This window comes from Aulostomus chinensis, chromosome 7, assembly GCF_037954235.1.
Source record: "Aulostomus chinensis isolate RoL2024-O1b breed Wild chromosome 7, RoL_Achi_v1.0, whole genome shotgun sequence".
Lineage (NCBI taxonomy): Eukaryota > Metazoa > Chordata > Actinopteri > Syngnathiformes > Aulostomidae > Aulostomus > Aulostomus chinensis.
The window spans coordinates 349,844-369,252 of record NC_141326.1 but is presented as its reverse complement, the minus strand read 5'-3'; the positions used below and the strand labels follow the sequence as shown (position 1 = coordinate 369,252).

At 40.2% G+C, this 19,409-nt stretch overlaps 1 protein-coding gene across 3 annotated transcripts in view; it reads right to left on the bottom strand.

Annotated features, from left to right (window-relative positions):
* Window positions 1-9,875, bottom strand: part of LOC147258110 (carbohydrate sulfotransferase 1-like) — a 73,241-nt gene extending 63,366 nt beyond the window's left edge. For 2 of the 3 annotated variants that reach the window (XM_086207981.1, XM_086207979.1), the window contains exon 1: window positions 9,301-9,462. The gene's annotated coding sequence lies outside the window, so the exon portion shown is untranslated. Of the gene's footprint in view, window positions 1-9,300; window positions 9,463-9,618 lie in introns of those variants that run through there. The other variant, XM_086207980.1, reaches the window with a different exon arrangement.
* Window positions 9,876-19,409: the final 9,534 nt, after the last annotated feature.

Here is a 19,409-nt window from a genome sequence, read left to right as displayed (position 1 = left end):
CTATTTGAGTCTATGTATTTATTTGAGTCTATCTATCCATCTATCTATCCATCTATTTGAGTCTATCCATATATTTGAGTCTATCTATCCATCTATTTGAGTCTGTCTATCCATCTATTTGAGTCTATTCATCTATGTATCTATTCATCTATTTGAGTCTATCTATCCATCAATCTATTTGAGTCTATCCATCTATTTGAGTCTATCTATGTATCCATCTATCTATCCATCTATTTGAGTCTATCTGTCCATCCATCTATTTGAGTCTATCCATGTATTTGAGTCTATCTATCTATTAGTCTTTCCTTCTATCCATCTATCTGTCTATTTGAGTCAGTCTATCCATCTATTTGAGTCGAACATCTATGTATCTATTCATCTATTTTAGTCTATCGATCTATCTATCAATCTATTAAAGTCTATCTATCTATCTATCCATCTATTTGAGTCTATCTATCTATCTATCTATTAGTCTATCCATCTATCTATATATCTATTAGTCTATCCATCTATCTATATATTTGAATCTGTCTATCCATCTAATTGAGTCTATCCATCTATGTATCTATCAATCTATTTGAGTCTATCTATCCATGTATTTGAGTATATCTATCCATCTATTAGTCAATCCACCTATGTATCTATTTGAGTCTGTCAATCCATCTATTTGAGTCTATCCATCTATGTATCTATTCATCTTTTTGAGTCTATCTATCTATCTATCTATCATCTATCCATTTGAGTCTATCTATCTATCTATTTGAGTCTATCTGTCTATCCATCTATTTGAGTCTATCCATGTATTTGAGTCTATCTATCTAACTATTAGTCTATCCTTCTATCTATCTGTCTATTTGTGTCAGTCTATCCATCTATTTGAGTCTATCCATTTATGTATCTATTCATCTAATTGAGTCTATCGATCGATCTATCTATTAGTCTGTCTATCTATCTATCTATCCATCTATTTGAGTCTATCTATCTATTTGAGTCTATCTATCTATCTATTAGAGTCTATCTATCTATCTATCTATCCATCTATTTGAGTCTATCTGTCTATCTATCTATTTGAGTCTATCCATGTATTTGAGTCTATTAGTCTATCCTTTTATCTATCTATCTGTCTATTTGTGTCAGTTTATCCATCTATTTGAGTCTATCCATCTATGTATCTATTAATCTATTTGAGTCATTCCATCTATCTATCTATCTATTAGAGTCTATCTATCCATTTATCTATCCATCTATTTGAGTCTATCCATCTATTTGAGTCTATCTATCCATCTATTTGAGTCTATCTATCCATCTATTTGAGTCTATCTATCTATCTATTAGTCTATCCATCTATCTATCGATTTGAGTAGGTCTATCCATCTATTTGAGTCAATCCATCTATGTATCTATTCATCTATTTGAGTCTATCGAACTATCTATCTATCTATTGGAGTCTATCTATCTATCTATCTATCCATCTATTTGAGTCTATCCATCTATCTATCTATCTATTAGTCTATCTATCAATCTATCTATCTATCTATCATTCTATCCATCTATTTGAGTCTATCTATCTATTTGAGTCTATGTATTTATTTGAGTCCGTCCATCTATCTATTTGAGTCAATCTATCCATATATTTGAGTCTATCCATCTCTGTATCTATTCATCTATTTGAGTCTATCATCTATCTATCCATCTATTAGAGTCTATCTATCTATCTATCCATCCATCTATTTGAGTCTTTCTATCTATTTGAGTCTATGTATTTATTTGAGTCTTTCCATCTCTGTATCTATTCATCTATTTGAGTCTATCCATCTATCTATCTATTAGAGTCTATCTATCTATCTATACATCTATTTGAGTCTATCTATCCATCTATTTGAGTCCGTCTATCTATCTATTAGTCTATCCATCTATCTATCTATTTGAGTCTGTCTATCCATCTATTTGAGTCTGTCCATCTATGTATCTATTCATGTATTTGAGTCTATCTATCTATCTATCTATCTGTCTATCTATCTATCTATCTATCTATCTATCTATCTATCTATCTATCTATCCATCCATCTATTTGAGTCTATCCATCTATTTGAGTCTATCCATCTATTTGAGTCCATCTATCTATCTATTAGTCTATCCTTCTATCTATCTATCAGTCTATGTGTGTCAGTCTATCCATCTATTTGAGTCTATCCATTTATGTATCTATTCATCTATTTGAGTCTATCGATCTGTCTATCTATTAGAGTTTATCTATCTATCTATCCATCTATTTGAGTCTATCTGTCTATCCATCTATTTGAGTCTATCCATGTATTTGAGTCTATCTATCTATCTATTAGTCTATCCATCCATCTATCCATCTCTGTATCTATTCATCTATTTGAGTCTATCCATCTATCTATCTATCTATCTATTAGTCTATCTATCTATCAATTAGTCTATCTATCTATCTATCTATCCATCCATCTATTTGAGTCTTTCTATCTATTTGAGTGTATGTATTTATTTGAGTCTATCCATCTCTGTATCTATTCATCTATTTGAGTCTATCCATCTATCTATCTATCTATTAGAGTCTATCTATCTATCTATCCATCTATCTATCTATCTATCTATCTATCTATCTATCTATCTATCTATCTATCTATCCATCTATTTGAGTCTATCTATCCATCTATTTGAGTCTGTCTATCTATCTATTAGTCTATCCATCTATCTATCTATTTGAGTCTGTCTATCCATCTATTTGAGTCTATCCATCTATGTATCTATTCATCTATTTGAGTCTATCTATCCATCCATCTATCTATCTATCTATCTATCTATCTATCTATCTATCTATCTATCTATCTATCTATCTATCTATCCATCTATTTGAGTCTATCCATCTATTTGAGTCCATCTATCTATCTATCTATCTATCTATCTATCTATCTATCTATCTATCTATCTATAATCTATCTATTTGAGTCTATCTATCCATCTATCTATCCATCTATTTGAGTCTATCTATCCATCCATCTATTTGAGTCTATCCATGTATTTGAGTCCATCTATGTATTAGTCTTTCCTTCTATCTATTTGAGTCAGACTGTCCATCTATTTGAGACTAACATCTATGTATCTAATCATCTATTTGAGTCTATCGATCTATCTATCTATTAAAGTCTATCTATCTATCTATCTATCTATCTATCTATCTATCTATCTATCTATCTATCTATCTATCCATCTATTTGAGTCTATCTATCTATCTATTAGAGTCTATCTATCTATCTATCTATCCATCTATTTGAGTCTATCCATCTATTTGAGTCTATCTATCCATCTATTTGAGTCTATCTATCTATCTATCCATCTATCTATCTATTTGAGTCTGTCTATCCATGTAATTGAGTCTATCCATGTATGTATCTATCTATCTATTTTAGTCTATCTATCTATCTATTAGAGTTTATCTATCTATCTATCCATCTATTTGAGTCTATCTGTCTATCCATCTATTTGAGTCTATCCATGTATTTGAGTCTATCTATCTATTAGTCTATCCTTCTATCTATCTGTCTATTTGTGTCAGTCTATCCATCTATTTGAGTCTATCCATCTATGTATCTATCCATCGATTTGAGTCTATCTATCCATGTATTTGAGTATATCTATCTATCTATTAGTCTATCCACCTATGTATCTATTTGAGTGTCTATCCATCTATTTGAGTCTATCCATCTATGTATCTATTCATCTATTTGAGTCTATCTATCTATCTATCTATCTATCATCTATCCATTTGAGTCTATCTATCCATCTGTTTGAGTATTTCTTTCTATCCATCTATTTGAGTCTATCCATCTATTTGAGTCCATCTATCGATTAGTCTATCCTTCTATCTATCTATCAGTCTATGTGTGTCAGTCTATCCATCTATTTGAGTCTATCCATTTATGTATCTATTCATCTATTTGAGTCTATCGATCTATCTATCCATCTATTTGAGTCTATCTATCCATCTATTTGAGTCTATCTATCCATCTATTTGAGTCTATCTATTAGTCTATCCATCTATCTATCTATTCAAGTCTGTCTATCTATCTATCTATCCATCTATTTGAGTCTATCCATCTATTTGAGTCTATCTATCTATCTATTAGAGTTTATCTATCTATCTATCCATCTATTTGAGTCTATCCATCTATTTGAGTCTATCTATCTATCTATTAGTCTATCCATCTATCTGTCTATTTGTGTCAGTCTATCCATCTATTTGAGTCTATCCATCTATGTATCTATTCATCTATTTGAGTCTATCGATCTATCTATCCATCTATTTGAGTCTATCTATCCATCTATTTGAGTCTATCTATCCATCTATTTGAGTCTATCTATTAGTCTATCCATCTATCTATCTAATTGAGTCCGTCTATCCATCTATTTGAGTCTATCCATCTATGTATCTGTTCATCTATTTGAGTCTATCGATCTATCTATCTATCTATTGGAGTCTATCTATCTATCTATCCATCATCTATTCGAGTCTATCCATCTATCTATCTATCCATCTATTTGAGTCTATCCATCCATCTATCTATTTGAGTCTTTCCATCTATTTGAGTCGATGTATTTATTTGAGTCTGTCCATCTATCTATTTGGGTCTATCTATCCATATATTTGAGTCTATCCATCTATGTATCTATTCATCTATTTGAGTCTTTCGATCTATCTATCTATCTATCTATTAGTCTATCTATCTATCCATCTATTTGAGTCTATCTATCCATCTATCTATCCATGTATTCTAGTCTATCCATCTATCTATCTATCCATCTATTTGAGTCTATCCATCTATTAGTTTATCCATCTATCTATCTATTTGAGTCTGTCTATCCATCTATTTGAGTCTATCCATCTATGTATCTATTTGAGTCTATCCATCCATCTATCTATTTGAGTCTTTCCATCTATTTGAGTCGATGTATTTATTTGAGTCTGTCCATCTATCTATTTGGGTCTATCTATCCATATATTTGAGTCTATCCATCTATGTATCTATTCATCTATTTGAGTCTTTCGATCTTTCTATCTATCTATTAGTCTATCTATCTATCCATCTATTTGAGTCTATCTATTTGAGTCTATCTATCCATCTATCTATCCATGTATTCTAGTCTATCCATCTATCTATCTATCCATCTATTTGAGTCTATCTGTCTATCCATCTATTTGAGTCTATCCATGTATTTGAGTCTATCTATCTATTAGTCTATCCTTCTATCTATCTGTCTATTTGTGTCAGTCTATCCATCGATTTGAGTCTATCTATCCATGTATTTGAGTATATCTATCTATCTATTAGTCCATCCACCTATGTATCTATTTGAGTGTCTATCCATCTATTTGAGTCTATCCATCTATGTATCTATTCATCTATTTGAGTCTATCTATCTATCTATCTATCTATCTATCTATCTATCTATCTATCTATCTATCTATCTATCATCTATCCATTTGAGTCTATCTATCCATCTGTTTGAGTATTACTTTCTATCCATCTATTTGAGTCTATCCATCTATTTGAGTCCATCTATCGATTAGTCTATCCTTCTATCTATCTATCAGTCTATGTGTGTCAGTCTATCCATCTATTTGAGTCTATCCATTTATGTATCTATTCATCTATTTGAGTCTATCGATCTATCTATCTATCTATTCAAGTCTGTCTATCTATCTATCTATCCATCTATTTGAGTCTATCTATCCATCTATTTGAGTCTATCTATCTATCTATTAGAGTTTATCTATCTATCTATCCATCTATTTGAGTCTATCCATCTATTTGAGTCTATCTATCCATCTATTTGAGTCTATCTATTAGTCTATCCATCTATCTATCTAATTGAGTCTGTCTATCCATCTATTTGAGTCTATCGATCTATCTATCTATCTATTGGAGTCTATCGATCTATCTATCTATCTATTGGAGTCTATCTATCTATCTATCTATCATCTATTCGAGTCTATCCATCTATCCATCTATCTATCTATTCAAGTCTATCTATCTATCCATCTATTTGAGTCTATCCATCCATCTATCTATTTGAGTCTTTCCATCTATTTGAGTTGATGTATTTATTTGAGTCTGTCCATCTATCTATTTGGGTCTATCTATCCATATATTTGAGTCTATCCATCTATGTATCTATTCATCTATTTGAGTCTTTCGATCTATCTATCTATCTATTAGTCTATCTATCTATCCATCTATTTGAGTCTATCTATCCATCTATCTATCCATGTATTCTAGTCTATCCATCTATCTATCTATCCATCTATTTGAGTCTATCCATCTATTAGTTTATCCATCTATCTATCTATTTGAGTCTGTCTATCCATCTATTTGAGTCTATCCATCTATGTATCTATTTGAGTCTATCCATCCATCTATCTATTTGAGTCTTTCCATCTATTTGAGTCGATGTATTTATTTGAGTCTGTCCATCTATCTATTTGGGTCTATCTATCCATATATTTGAGTCTATCCATCTATGTATCTATTCATCTATTTGAGTCTTTCGATCTTTCTGTCTATCTATTAGTCTATCTATCTATCCATCTATTTGAGTCTATCTATTTGAGTCTATCTATCCATCTATCTATCCATGTATTCTAGTCTATCCATCTATCTATCTATCCATCTATTTGAGTCTATCCATCTATTAGTTTATCCATCTATCTATCTATTTGAGTCTGTCTATCCATCTATTTGAGTCTATCCATCTATGTATCTATTTGAGTCTGTCTATCTATCTATCCATCTATTTGAGTCTATCCATCTATCTATCTATTCAAGTCTATCTATCTATCCATGTATTTGAGTCAATCTATCTATCCATCTATTTGTGTTTCTATCTATCCATGTATTTGAGTCTATCTATCTATCTATCATCTATCTATCTATCTATCATCTATCCATCTATCTATCTTTCTATCCATCTATTTGAGTCGATCCATCGATCTATCCATCTTTTTGAGTCTATCCATCGATGAGTCTATCTATCTATCTATCTATATATCATCTATCTATCCATCTATCTATCTATCTATCTATTTGAATCTATCCATCTATCTATCTATCCATCTATTTGAGTCTTTCGATCTATCTATTTGAGTCTATGTATTTATTTGAGTCTATAAATCTGTCTATCTTGCCATCTATCTATCTATTCATCTATTTGAGTCGATCTATCAATCCATATATTTGTCTCTATCTATCCATGTATTTGAGTCTATCTATCTATCCATCTATTTGAGTCTATCTATCTTTCTATCCATCTATTTGAGTCTATCTATCTATCCATCCATCCATTTGAGTCTGTCGATCTATCTATTTGTCTATCTATCTATCTATCTATCTATCTATATGAGTATATCTATCTATCTATCATCGATCTATCTATTTATCTATCATCTATCCATCTATCTATCTTTCTGTCCATCTATTTGAGTCTATCCATCTATCTATCCATCTTTTTGAGTCTATCCATCTATCTATCTATCTATCTATCCATCTATATGAGTCTATCTATCTATCATCAATCTATCCATCTATCTATCTATCATCTATCAATCTATCCATCTATCTATCTATCATCTATCAATCTATCTATCTATCATCTATCCATCCATCTATCTATCAATCATCTATCCATCTATCTATCTATCATCCATCTATCTATCATCTATCCATCCATCTATCTATCATCTATCCATCTATCTATCATCTATTCATCTATCTATCAATCATCTATCTATCTCTCATCTATCTATCTATCATCTATCCATCCATCTATCTATCTATCATCTATCTATCAATCATCTATCCATCTATCATCCATCCATCTATCTATCTGTCATCTATCCATCTATCTATCATCTATCCATCTATCATCTATCCATCTATCTATCTATCTATTAATCTATCTATCTATCATCTATCTATCATCTATCTATCTATCTATCTATGTATCATCTATCTATCTATCTATCTATCTATCTATCTATCTATCTATCTATCTATCATCTATCCATCTATTTGAGTCAGCATCCATCATTCAACCCTTTCTTCCTCAGTGGCTACACTGCTCTGCCAATCAGAAGCAATTAAGGGTTCAGTATCTTGCTCAAGGACACTTCCACCTGGTTGAAAGGGGAAGTGAGGATCCAACCAGCGACACTTCAGTTGCTACCACTCGGCCACACTACCTCAGAGCCATGCTGGCCTCTAATCTATCACTCCATCCATCAATCTATCTATCTACCTTCCATCTGTGTATCTCTCCAACTGTCATCTATCCATCTATCTATCTATCTATCTATCTATCTATCACACCATCCAACATCTGTTCATCATCCATCCATCTATCTGTCCATCATCCATCCATCTATCTGTCCATCATCCATCTATCTCTCTATCTATCCATCTGTGTATCTATCCAACTGTCATCCATCCATCTATCTATCTATCTATCTATCACACCATCCAACATCTGTCCATCATCCATCCATCAATCTATCTACCTACCATCTGTGTATTTATCCAACTGTCATCTATCTATCTATCTATCATCTATATATCTATCAATCACACCATCCAACATCTGTCCATCATCCATCCATCCATCTGTCTATCATCAGTCTATCTCTCTATCATCTGTGTATCTATCTAACTGTCATCCATCCATCTATTTATCTATCTATCACACCATCCAACATCTGTCCATCATCCATCCATCAGTCTATCATCCATTTATCTATCACACCATCCAATGTGCCCATCATCCATCCATCGATCTCTCTATTTATCTATCTACCTACCATCTGTGTATCTATCCAACTGTCATCCATCTATCTATCTATCTATCTATCTATCTATCAATCTATCTATCACACCATCCTATATCTGTCCAACATCCATCCATCTGTCTATCATCCATCTATCTATCTATGTATCTATCAATCTATCTATCTATTTATCTATCACACCATCCAATATCTGTCCATCATCCATCCATCTGTCTATCTATCTCTCTATCTATCTATCTATCTATCTATCCATCTGTCCATCGTCCATCCAACTATGTATCTATCTATCTGTGTATCTATCATCCATCTATCTTTCTCTCTCTCCATCCATCCATCCATCCATCCTGGGCCATGCTAATCCTCTCCGCCTCGCTAACACCGTGTCGGGATGCTCGCTTCGCCGCTGCCTCCGCGGGCCTGGCGGCGCGGGTCCCGCCTACCTCTCATCCGGCGTCGGCGGGGATGGTGACGGCGGTGCTGCAGCTCCGCCGCAGGGACCGAACTGCGACAGTCGGTGCTGCGGTGAAGGTTGAAGAGGACGAGATGCAGCGGATCCCCCCGGAGTCACCGAGAGCCCCGCCGGTAGGTGCTGCTCGCCTAGTCCGCTGCACGGGGCGCGCGCGCGCGCGCACACTCCCTCCCTACCTCTCTCTCCTCCCTCTCTTCCCCACCTCCCTTCCTACCCCTCTCCCTCCCTCTCTCCCTATTGCAGGAAGGTGAAAATCCTCTGACGAATAAAGCAGTTCAGGTGTTTCTACCTCTTGTGTCTTCATCAATCAGGGACATTCGTTTTCCTCCCACGGATTCTGATCCAGATCCAGATCCTGGAAGTTCTTCCCCCTCACACTGATCTTGTGTTGTTCCAGTTCTACTCCATGACTCTGAGTCTATGTGTACCTCAGGTTCTGCTATGAAGCCAAATCCAGAGAACTTCATGAGAGGATGACTATAACGCCCCTCTGGTCGGGGCCTAACAGGACCTCATCGTCTGTTTCTGTCTGTTATTGGATCGTAGACCGAGAGTGGGAGCGGTGTGACCAGACGTGCCCTTCTCTTCCTTTCTTATATGTTTTAATGTAGTGTGTGGACTCCCCCCCCCCCCCCCCCCCCACACACACACACACACACACACACACACGCAGGTGATGACAGGACACTAAACAGTCAGAAACAATCTCTATCTCTCTCTTAACACCTCCACCTCCTGGCCAGCAGTTGTCTCCCTCTCTCCTGCTGCACTAATCTCGTCTCCTGGTTACCAGGTTGACTCAAATAACTATATGTGGTCAGAGGTGGAATAGCGGGAATAAGACAGACAAGTTGTATGGTCGACCTCGTCACCATGGTGATGATGTCACTCACTAACAGGAACAACATGAACCTGTCAGTGGCTAAAGCTGCTAACTTGAGCTGCTACTATTGTCCGCTAGCAACCGTTAGCTTAGCTCAGCCCCTCTGGTCCTCCAGCTCAGACCAGCGTAGAGCTGCTGAACCAGTGTCGACCCTCGTCTTGCTGCTTTGTTGGTCTGACAGTATTTAAGACGCTCTCGAAACGAAGCCCAATGTTTCTCAGACATTCCTCTGGTTCATCAGTATCTGAAGCTCCTGAGCTCCGGGTCGGTGACACACCTGATTAACCTGATTAACTTGACACACCTGGTACACCTGCAGTGTTGGGCAGGTTACTTTGAAAAAGTAACACTTTTGACCTAATGAAATGTATTAAATAATTATTTTTCTATAATGTGTTTTCAGGTTAATAGAGACTGTTATTCTGCACCCTTCAAAAACTTTGTGAATATTTTTTTTAAAAGGAAAAACATTTTTTAACGCATATAAATACTAACTTCTATTTTTCCTTTTCTTTTTAAGAATGTTCATTTTTTCTCACAGTAGTGAGAACCTGACACTTCCTCAAGGTTCAGTGGCATGCAGTGGGCAAAGCTTAGATTATTATGTCAGCGCAAAGATTCACAGGAATGTTGATATTGTTTAATTTTTGTTGGTGTAATGATTAGTTTGGCTAGTTTTGTTCAGATTTTAGCTGTTGAGAAAGACAACTTGGTGTTTTTAGTTAAGAATTTGTAGTAACAAACAGAAGGCCTTGCACATCCAGTTCAGTGACAGGTGCGTCCGGTAAGTCATCTACTGAGGTAGAAAAACTAAGTAACCAAAAAACAAGAAAAGAATCCCGCACACATTTTGCGAGTTTTGACAGTGTGAGGGATCTTCGTCTTCTTGTTTAAGAATTTCTATTGAATTTATTGGACTGACATGGCAGTGAGAATCAATGGGACCAGGTAACCTTTGTTTTCAAGTGTATAGTCATTGTTGTCAATAGATGACAAAAACACCAGTACTAAACTGACTGATGAAACGCAAACACGTTACCAATATTCACCATCAGACACACACAATCAGGCTCCTTCATACCTGACAGAGCTCCTAGTCCCCTATGATCCAGCTAGAACCCTTCACTCCCAGGATGAAGGGTTCCTGCTGGTTCCTAGAGTTCAAACAGTAGAATGGAGCCAGAGCCTTCAGCTATCAGGCTCCCCTCCTTTCTCTCCCTCTTTATCTCTGTCCCTCTCTTTTCTTCTGTCTCTCTGTCTTCCTCCATTCTCTGTCTTTTTTCTCTGTCCATCAGTCTCTCCTCCTTTCTCTCCCTCTTTATCTCTGTCCCTGTCTTTCGTTCTGTCTCTCTGTCTTGCTCCATTCTCTGTCTTTGTCTCTGTCCATCAGTCTCTCCTCCTTTCTCTCCCTCTTCATCTCTGTCCCTCTCTTTCCTTCTGTCTCCCTGTCTTCCTCCATTCTCTGTCTTTGTCTATGTCCTGCTCTCCTGCTCTCTCTCTGTCCCCACTGATCCTGGATCTGCTCCACCTTCCTGCTGGTAAAGGAAGGTTCTGGTGGCTGCTGTTGCAGGATGTGCTGCTGATGGAGAATTGTTGGGTGGAGGTTCATTGAAGGAGGGAGGTGCTGGACCTGCTCTACTTGGACAGAGTCAGGACAGAACTTTGGTTGGAGTTTGGTGACACACAAATAAACCTGACTTGGCTTGTCTTGACTTGGTGATGGGAATCAGTGTTCAGAGCTCTGACTGCCTGGTGCGACTTACAGGGCTGATGCCGGCTTAAGCTCTGACAACTCTGTTCCTGGCGATTACCTCCAGAAGTGCTGGTGCTTTGACAAACTCACCAGACTTTTTAAATCTTGATATTCTAAAGTTTCCGCTCTGCCTGCTGGAGATGAATGAACAGCTGTAGCTGGTTCGATCCCCACTTCCCCTGGTGACCATGTCCAAGGGTCCTTGAGCAAGATACTGAACCCCTAACTGCTCCTGATGGCCTTGAGATGGACTGGTGACCCGTCCAGGGTGACCCCCAGCTCTAACCCAATGTCAGCTGGGATATGCTTCACCCCCTCCCCCAACCCTTAATGGATAAGTGGTAGAAAATTGATGGATGATGGATGGATGGATGGATAATAATGGTAAATGGTTTACCTTTCATACAAAGATTGTTGCCCAAAGTGCTTACAGCAAAGACAAAAATACATAAAAAATCATGTTAAAAGAGAATATTGAGAAGACAATGAAAACAGAGTATCATAGACAGGAAATCAAATCATCATAAAAACAAGGAAAAAGAGTAATGAACATGAAACAGAGAGGTTAAAAGGTAAGAGGGAAAATGCACAGCTGAGTGGCTAAAGTAAAGAAATGAGTTTTCAGCTTCCTTTTGACTCCAAGTCCAGTCAGTTTTGTCTGTCTAGAACCAAATCAACTGCCACCCTCCTAGTACAGCAGGTATAGAACCTCCCTCCTTCTATGAACCTCCACCCAACAATCCTCCATGATGACGATGATGTTGGGTTGCTGTTTTAGAAATAGAACGTGTTTCTCCGTTCACTCCAGAAAGAGGACTGTGGCTGCCACGCTCCGACCAGTGCTTGATGATGGTGCTGTGCTGTAAATGAATGCCTGCTCCACTTCCTTGCACGTGTTGGATGCCTGTTATCATGGTGCGCTTGGGTTCCTTACTGGTTGCAGAGCTCTCACTCACCACTGCATTTTGTATGAGAAGGTAGGGTGGCTGTCCCTGTCAGCTTGACGACTCCACCATTGGTACACCTTCACCCACAGAGCTCTAGTTGGTCTGTTACCCTCATGTCTCTGCACCACTCCTCACTTCACTTCACACTCATCCTACAGTTTGTGCCCTCAGGACTTTCTTACCACCTCAGTCCCACAAGCTCGCACTGAGTTGGGGAAGAGGGCATTTGCTTACTCTACTCCTTCGACCTGGAATGGACTCCAAAAAAACCTCTCCCTCATCTCAGACTTCATCATGACTGAAATGGCTGTGCAAATGCTTCCCTGCCTGATTCCTGGTTTTTGTTTTTGTTTTTTGTTTTTTAATCTCTGCCTGACCCCTAACTATGTTACCCTTCTTTCTGCTTCTTCTTTCCCTTTTGTCCTTTGTCCCCCATCCCTGGCTACTAACAATGCAAACCCCCCCCCCCCCCCCCCCAGCTGCTGGCTGCTTGCTTGCTCTTGCACTTTCTTTGTTTTGTCCTTTCTCCGTCTTGTCTAACTGTGGTTGTTCATGATTTATGTTTGTATGTTGTTGGTTTTTTTTGTCAGGTTTTGCTAGAAAAAGAGCTCCTGGAGCTCAAGCTACTTCCTGGGTAAATAAAGGCTGAATACATAAATAAATACTAATACATCTGAGACAGCAGAGATGAGAACCTTCTTCTACCACGCAGGAAGAAGGAGCAGATCCAGGCTCCATGAGGACGCGCATCTGCTTTGACCTGATGGAGGGAGAGAGAGAGACGGGGGACAGGGACAGAGAGAGACAGAGGACAGGGACAGAGAGAGAGAAAGGAGGGAGAGGGACAGAGGATAGGGACAGAGACAAAGATGGAGATGAGACAGACAGAAAAGTGAGAGACAGAAAGGAGGGAGAGAGAGAAGTTATGAAGTCCTCTGGGCAGCCAGCAGAGGGAGACTGATACTCAATTGTGTATTTCATGGAGCTGGTAAATAGTTTATTTATACAGCACCTGGTGCTTCACAAGTCAAAACGAATACAGAAGAGTGGAAATCCAATTAAAGTCACAATACACTGCATTAAGCTGGTTCGCACCAACATTTTCTGAAAGTTTGGAGACAATAGTGGATTGAAATGGGTCTCGAGATGTTGGGCAGGGATGGCTCAAGGTGTGGCTCCTCCAAAAGGTCAGTCTGGTAGACTGGACCACATGCTGGTTGTTACTGACCAATAGCTTTGGGTGGACACCTTCATTATGGCAGGAAAACCTGAGCCAGCTGTTGAAACTGAGAGTTGTGCTGATCTGTGGCCCAGCTGGCGGATGGGACCAGAGATAAAAACAGACTTTCTCAGCTATTTCGAAGTTGAAATGCTAAAATCCCTTTTTAGTGCGTTCAGAGGCCCCTCGAGTCATGTTTGTGTCAACATGCAGGATGATGGATTATGGGGGAGGGGAGGGACAGCAGCAGCCTGGACTCACCCAGACTGGACTGGAGCTCCAGGGAAGCAGCATGTGACAGCACTGAAGCATGTTCTGCGTGCTTGAGCCTCCCGCTACTAGTGTGGCTGCAGCATGCTAGGATGGCAGGATCTCAGGCCACATTTACCAGGTGGTGGCACATGTGAAGGCAACAGCATCAGAGCTGGAAGCTGGGTTCTCCACGTGCTCAGGCGGGAGCCTGAGTATAGGTAGTGGTAGAGCCATGTCTAGCTGGGGAGGCTTGGTCCACTGGCTGGGCTTCAGGAATGTCGCGGCAATGTCATTCTACTCCTAGTTTAAAATCGTACTGATGACTGAAACACTACTCAGTCAAAAGGTATATTCAAAACACTAAAGGAGCACAGAGATGTAGAACTACCGGTACTTCATAATATGTCTTGAAACTGCATAGAACTCTCTTGGACATAAGCTTTGTATGAGAGCCTCGCCCACTCCTGAATCTCAACAGCAAATCCAGGTCAAGACTGTAAACATGAGTTCTCTAAATGAGCATAGTAGTGAGAACAGTAGCAAGCAGCAGTGACTACACAAGGCATTGACGGAGGACCAGTTCAGTTAGGCACACTGGTGTATGTCCTCGGGAAGGAAGCAGAGAATATCCTCAGCTCTTTCACTTATGGACAGGGGGAAGACGAGTCACAGTAGAATGTTGTTTCAGCTAAATTTGTCTCATACTTTATCCTGAGGCACAACATCATTCATGATCATTCTGGCTTCTCTGCATGGCTCCCTGTCAAATTTAGAATATAATTTAAAATTCACCTTGTAACATACAAAGTCCTCAAGAATCAGGCTCCTTCATACCTGACAGAGCTCCTAGTCCCCTATGATCTAGCTAGAACCCTTCACTCCCAGGATGCAGGGTTCCTGCTGGTTCCTAGAGTTCGAACAGTAGAATGGGAGCCAGAGCCTTCAGCTATCAGGCTCCCCTCCTGTGGAACCGTATCCCAGTTTCAGTCCAGGACCCAGACCCCCTCTCTATGTTTAAAAGCAGACTTAAGACCTCCTTGTTGATCAGGCTTATAGTCAGGACTGCTTAGGCTGGCCCTTAGATCTGCTGCTATAGGCTCAGACTGCTGGGATCTCCCATGATGCACTGGGCTTCTCGCTCCTCCTCCTATCCTCATACGTGTTACTAACTCCTCTTCTTCTCCCCTCATCCCAGATCCTGGTGCTGCTGGAGGAGGCTCCAGACCTGAAGAGGCTCCAGCTGCCACCCGTAGCTCCACCTGCTCACGTCCCTGTCTGTCCATCAGTCTCTCCTCCTTTCTCTCTCTCTCTTTATCTCTGTCCCTCTCTTTCCTTCTGTCTCTCTGTCCTCCTCCATTCTCTGTCTCTGTCTCTGTCCTGCTCTCCTGCTCTCTCTCCATCCCCACTGATCCTGGATCTGCTCCACCTTCCTGCTGGTAAAGGAAGGTTCTGGTGGCTGCTGTTGCAGGATGTGCTGCTGATGGAGAATTGTTGGGTGGAGGTTCATTGAAGGAGGGAGATGCTGGACCTGCTCTACTTGGACAGAGTCAGGACAGAACTTGGGTTGGGGTTTGGCACCCTAGAAATAAAACTGACTTGACTTGACTTGACATTAACACACTTGCAGTGTTAGGGGGAACACACAGAGACATTCATTTGTGAATTGAATGAATTCTCGGAGCACTGTGATTTTGGAACAAAATGTGAGGAGACCGGATCATAGTGGGCATCCTGGACAATGATTTGTCACAGACACCGCAGTTAATGAACCTCACCCTGCAGATTACAAGACAGGAGGTGCTGCAATCTGAGGAATTGAAAACTCAGGTGAGCACATTGCAGGGGGTCACACAGCAAGGGACAAAGCCACAATGTTGGACACTGCAGAAAGGTAAACACACAGATGGTGACAGTGAAAGAGACCACAGAAAGTGTGGTCAGTGTGGCAAAACACCACACAGCTAAAAGGAAAAATGCCCAGCAATGAAGTCTACATGCCAGAGATGTGGGCTGGGAGGGTTACACTGGGAGGAGAGTGTCAAAGTAAAATGATGAGTGAAGTCACTGAGGCTGAGCCGCATGAACAATATTATCTTGGCTCAGTCAATGACACACATGATGATGGCAAAAGATGGACAGTGACATTAGACATTGATAACAGACCAGCTGACTTTAAAATTGACACTGGGGCTGATTGCAGTGTTATTAATGAAACTGTGATTAAAATCCTCAGACCGCAGAGAGGCTTCCAGGATGTATTTGTGAATGTTCTCAGTCCTCCAGGTCATCGTAATTCTCAAAAATGATCAGTATAGGCAACTGGACTCTCCTCTTGTAAGTGAAGACGTTTTGCCTCTCATCCAAGAAGCTTCTTCAGTTCTAAAATTCTGGTGGGAGGTATCATGTATACATCCACCCAGGGGGTGGTGGGAAAAACAAGTGGTCATAAGGCCAGAACAATAGGCTCGTTAGGTGGTGATGAGAATCTGAGGCCCCCTCCTCTGTTTAAAGATGGACGTTCTAGTTTGACGTGAACGGCTTCTTTCACCCCTCTTTCAAACCATCTTTCCTCCCTGGCTAGAACGCGTACCTTGTGGTTTCAAAGGAGTGCCCCTTCTCTTTGAGGTGGAGGGGGACTGCTGAGTCCTGGCCTGTAGTTGTGGCTCTCCTGTGTTGCGCCATGCATTTGTGCAGTTGTTGTTTTGTCTCCCCTGTACAGGTCCGAGCACTCACAGGAAGTAAAGAAAGTTCTGAGTGGTCCAGGGGGCGTGTTGAACTGGATAGGGCAATTTATAACACAAACCAGCTACATATGAAGACTATACACCTTCAGAATCCATGTCATCAGAGCAGCCATGGTGAATAACCTTCTCAGCAGACCGGTATCACTAGCCATGGGACAAGTGAGTAGATGAAATCATCAGCAACCAACCTTCGTTTGTCTTACTGAAAACACAGCCAGAGACAACTGTGCTGGAGTAAACACCCCAGCCTTTTACACTGCACGCAGAGTCCCTATACCCCCTCTGACTGTGGTCCGGAAGGAGTTGGATCGGATGGAAACTAATTACATCATCGAGGCTGTAACTGAACCAACCGAGTGGTGTGCCCCGATAGTGCCCTTCCTAAAAATCTGGGAAAGTTCATATTTGTGTGGACTTTCAGAAACTAAACAGAGCAGTCAAGTTTCATTCTGCTGACACCGGAGGCGGTTATCACACAACTGAACATCTCCACTGTCTTCTCAATGCAAGACGCAGCCTCAGGGTTCTGGTAGCTCCCGCTGGACATCACCTTGCATGGGGTGGACATGATAGTGCATTAGGAGTGGCTGCAGAAAATCCTGGAGTGGCTGGATTCTGGAGGCCTGAAGCTGAACACAGAAAGCTGCAGGCTGAGGAAGAGGGAGCTGCACTTCCTGGGTCAGTTGATCAGCAAGGAAGGTGTGCGTCCCAACCCAGCCAAATGTCTGCAATAAATGAACTTGACCCACCAGAGAATGTCGAAGAGATAAAGAGAACTCTTGTCCGTTACCTAGCCATAGTGGAACAACCACTGTACGAACTGCTGGAATCCAAGTCAGTGTGGACATGGGGCCCAGCAGACAGCCTGCTCACAACACCACCCATCTTGGTGTATTTAGATGTGCACAGGAAAAAAAAAATCACCCACCAACTAGTACATATACACACTGGAACTGGTACATGTGCACTGGTACTGGGATGCATGCACTGGTACTAGTACATACACACAATGGTACTGGTATATACACACTGGAATCGGTACATGTGCACTGGTACTCGTACATAAACACAGTGGTACTGGTATAAGCACACTGATACCCACACACTGGTACTCGTACATACACACAATGGTACTGGTATATACACAGAGGTCCCAGTACATGTGCACTGGTACTGGTACACACTGGTACTGGGACACACATACTGGCACCAGTACACACACACACACACACACACACACACACTGGTACTGGTACATACATACATACTGATGCTGGTTTACAAAGTACATGCGCACTAGTACATACAGTACTAGGGTCCCTTGAGTCATCACACTGATCAGATGAACGCTTGTTGCCTCAGATATACAGACAGTCAGACCAGTGAAGGTGATGAGGGGTGGAACTCCCTGACAGTCTCTGATTAGCGTAGCGTCTTTGACCTCTTATCATGACATTCATAATTAGACAACATTAAAGCTAACATATCTGTAGTCTTAGTCGTCATCTCAGTGGCTCTTTAGGGTCCAAGGCTAAAACACAAAGCTGATCCCAACCTGAGCTGCCAGTGCTTGTGAGGGGCGGCGAGCAGCCTGCATCAGCAAATCTCAGACTCCAGGAGGGGGAGTGTGAGGAGAGGATAACAAATGCAGAAGCTGTGAGACGACAGCCAGATACACCTGGTGATGCAACCTGAGAGATTCCACAGGTGCCAGGTGTGTGGGACCTGCTGATTATGTCATTCATATATGCACGTGTGTGTATGGATGTGCATGTGTGTGTATATTTGTATGCATTTGTGTGTATGGGTGTGCATGTGTGTACGTGCACGCGTGCGTGCTTGTGTGTACATAATATGTATGCCTCCATTGGTGTGCATATGTGTACGTGTGTGTGTACATGTGTGCATATATGTGTTTGCATGTGTATGTGTGTGTACAAGTGTACATGTGTGCAGGTGTGTGTACATGAGTGCGCATATGTGAGTGTGTGTGTCCATCTCCCTCTGAATTCCAGCTCTACTTGTTGGGACTCCTGTGTTTGTGGGGCGACAGGCCAGAGATGAAGCTCTCCGACTAAAACATGGCCTTTTCTGGATTCTCCTGGCATTTGTTTGGTTTGTGTACGATGTTGGCAAATGGATGGCAACCCTGAAGAGTTCCGAAATTGGTGGTGGTGGCAGCTGGAGGTGGGGGGGGGGGGGCATTATTTATGGCTCTCTTTTGGCAAATATGAAATGTCAGATTTAACTGTTTTTTCTTTCAGTTGCTGTTGTGGGAGTGA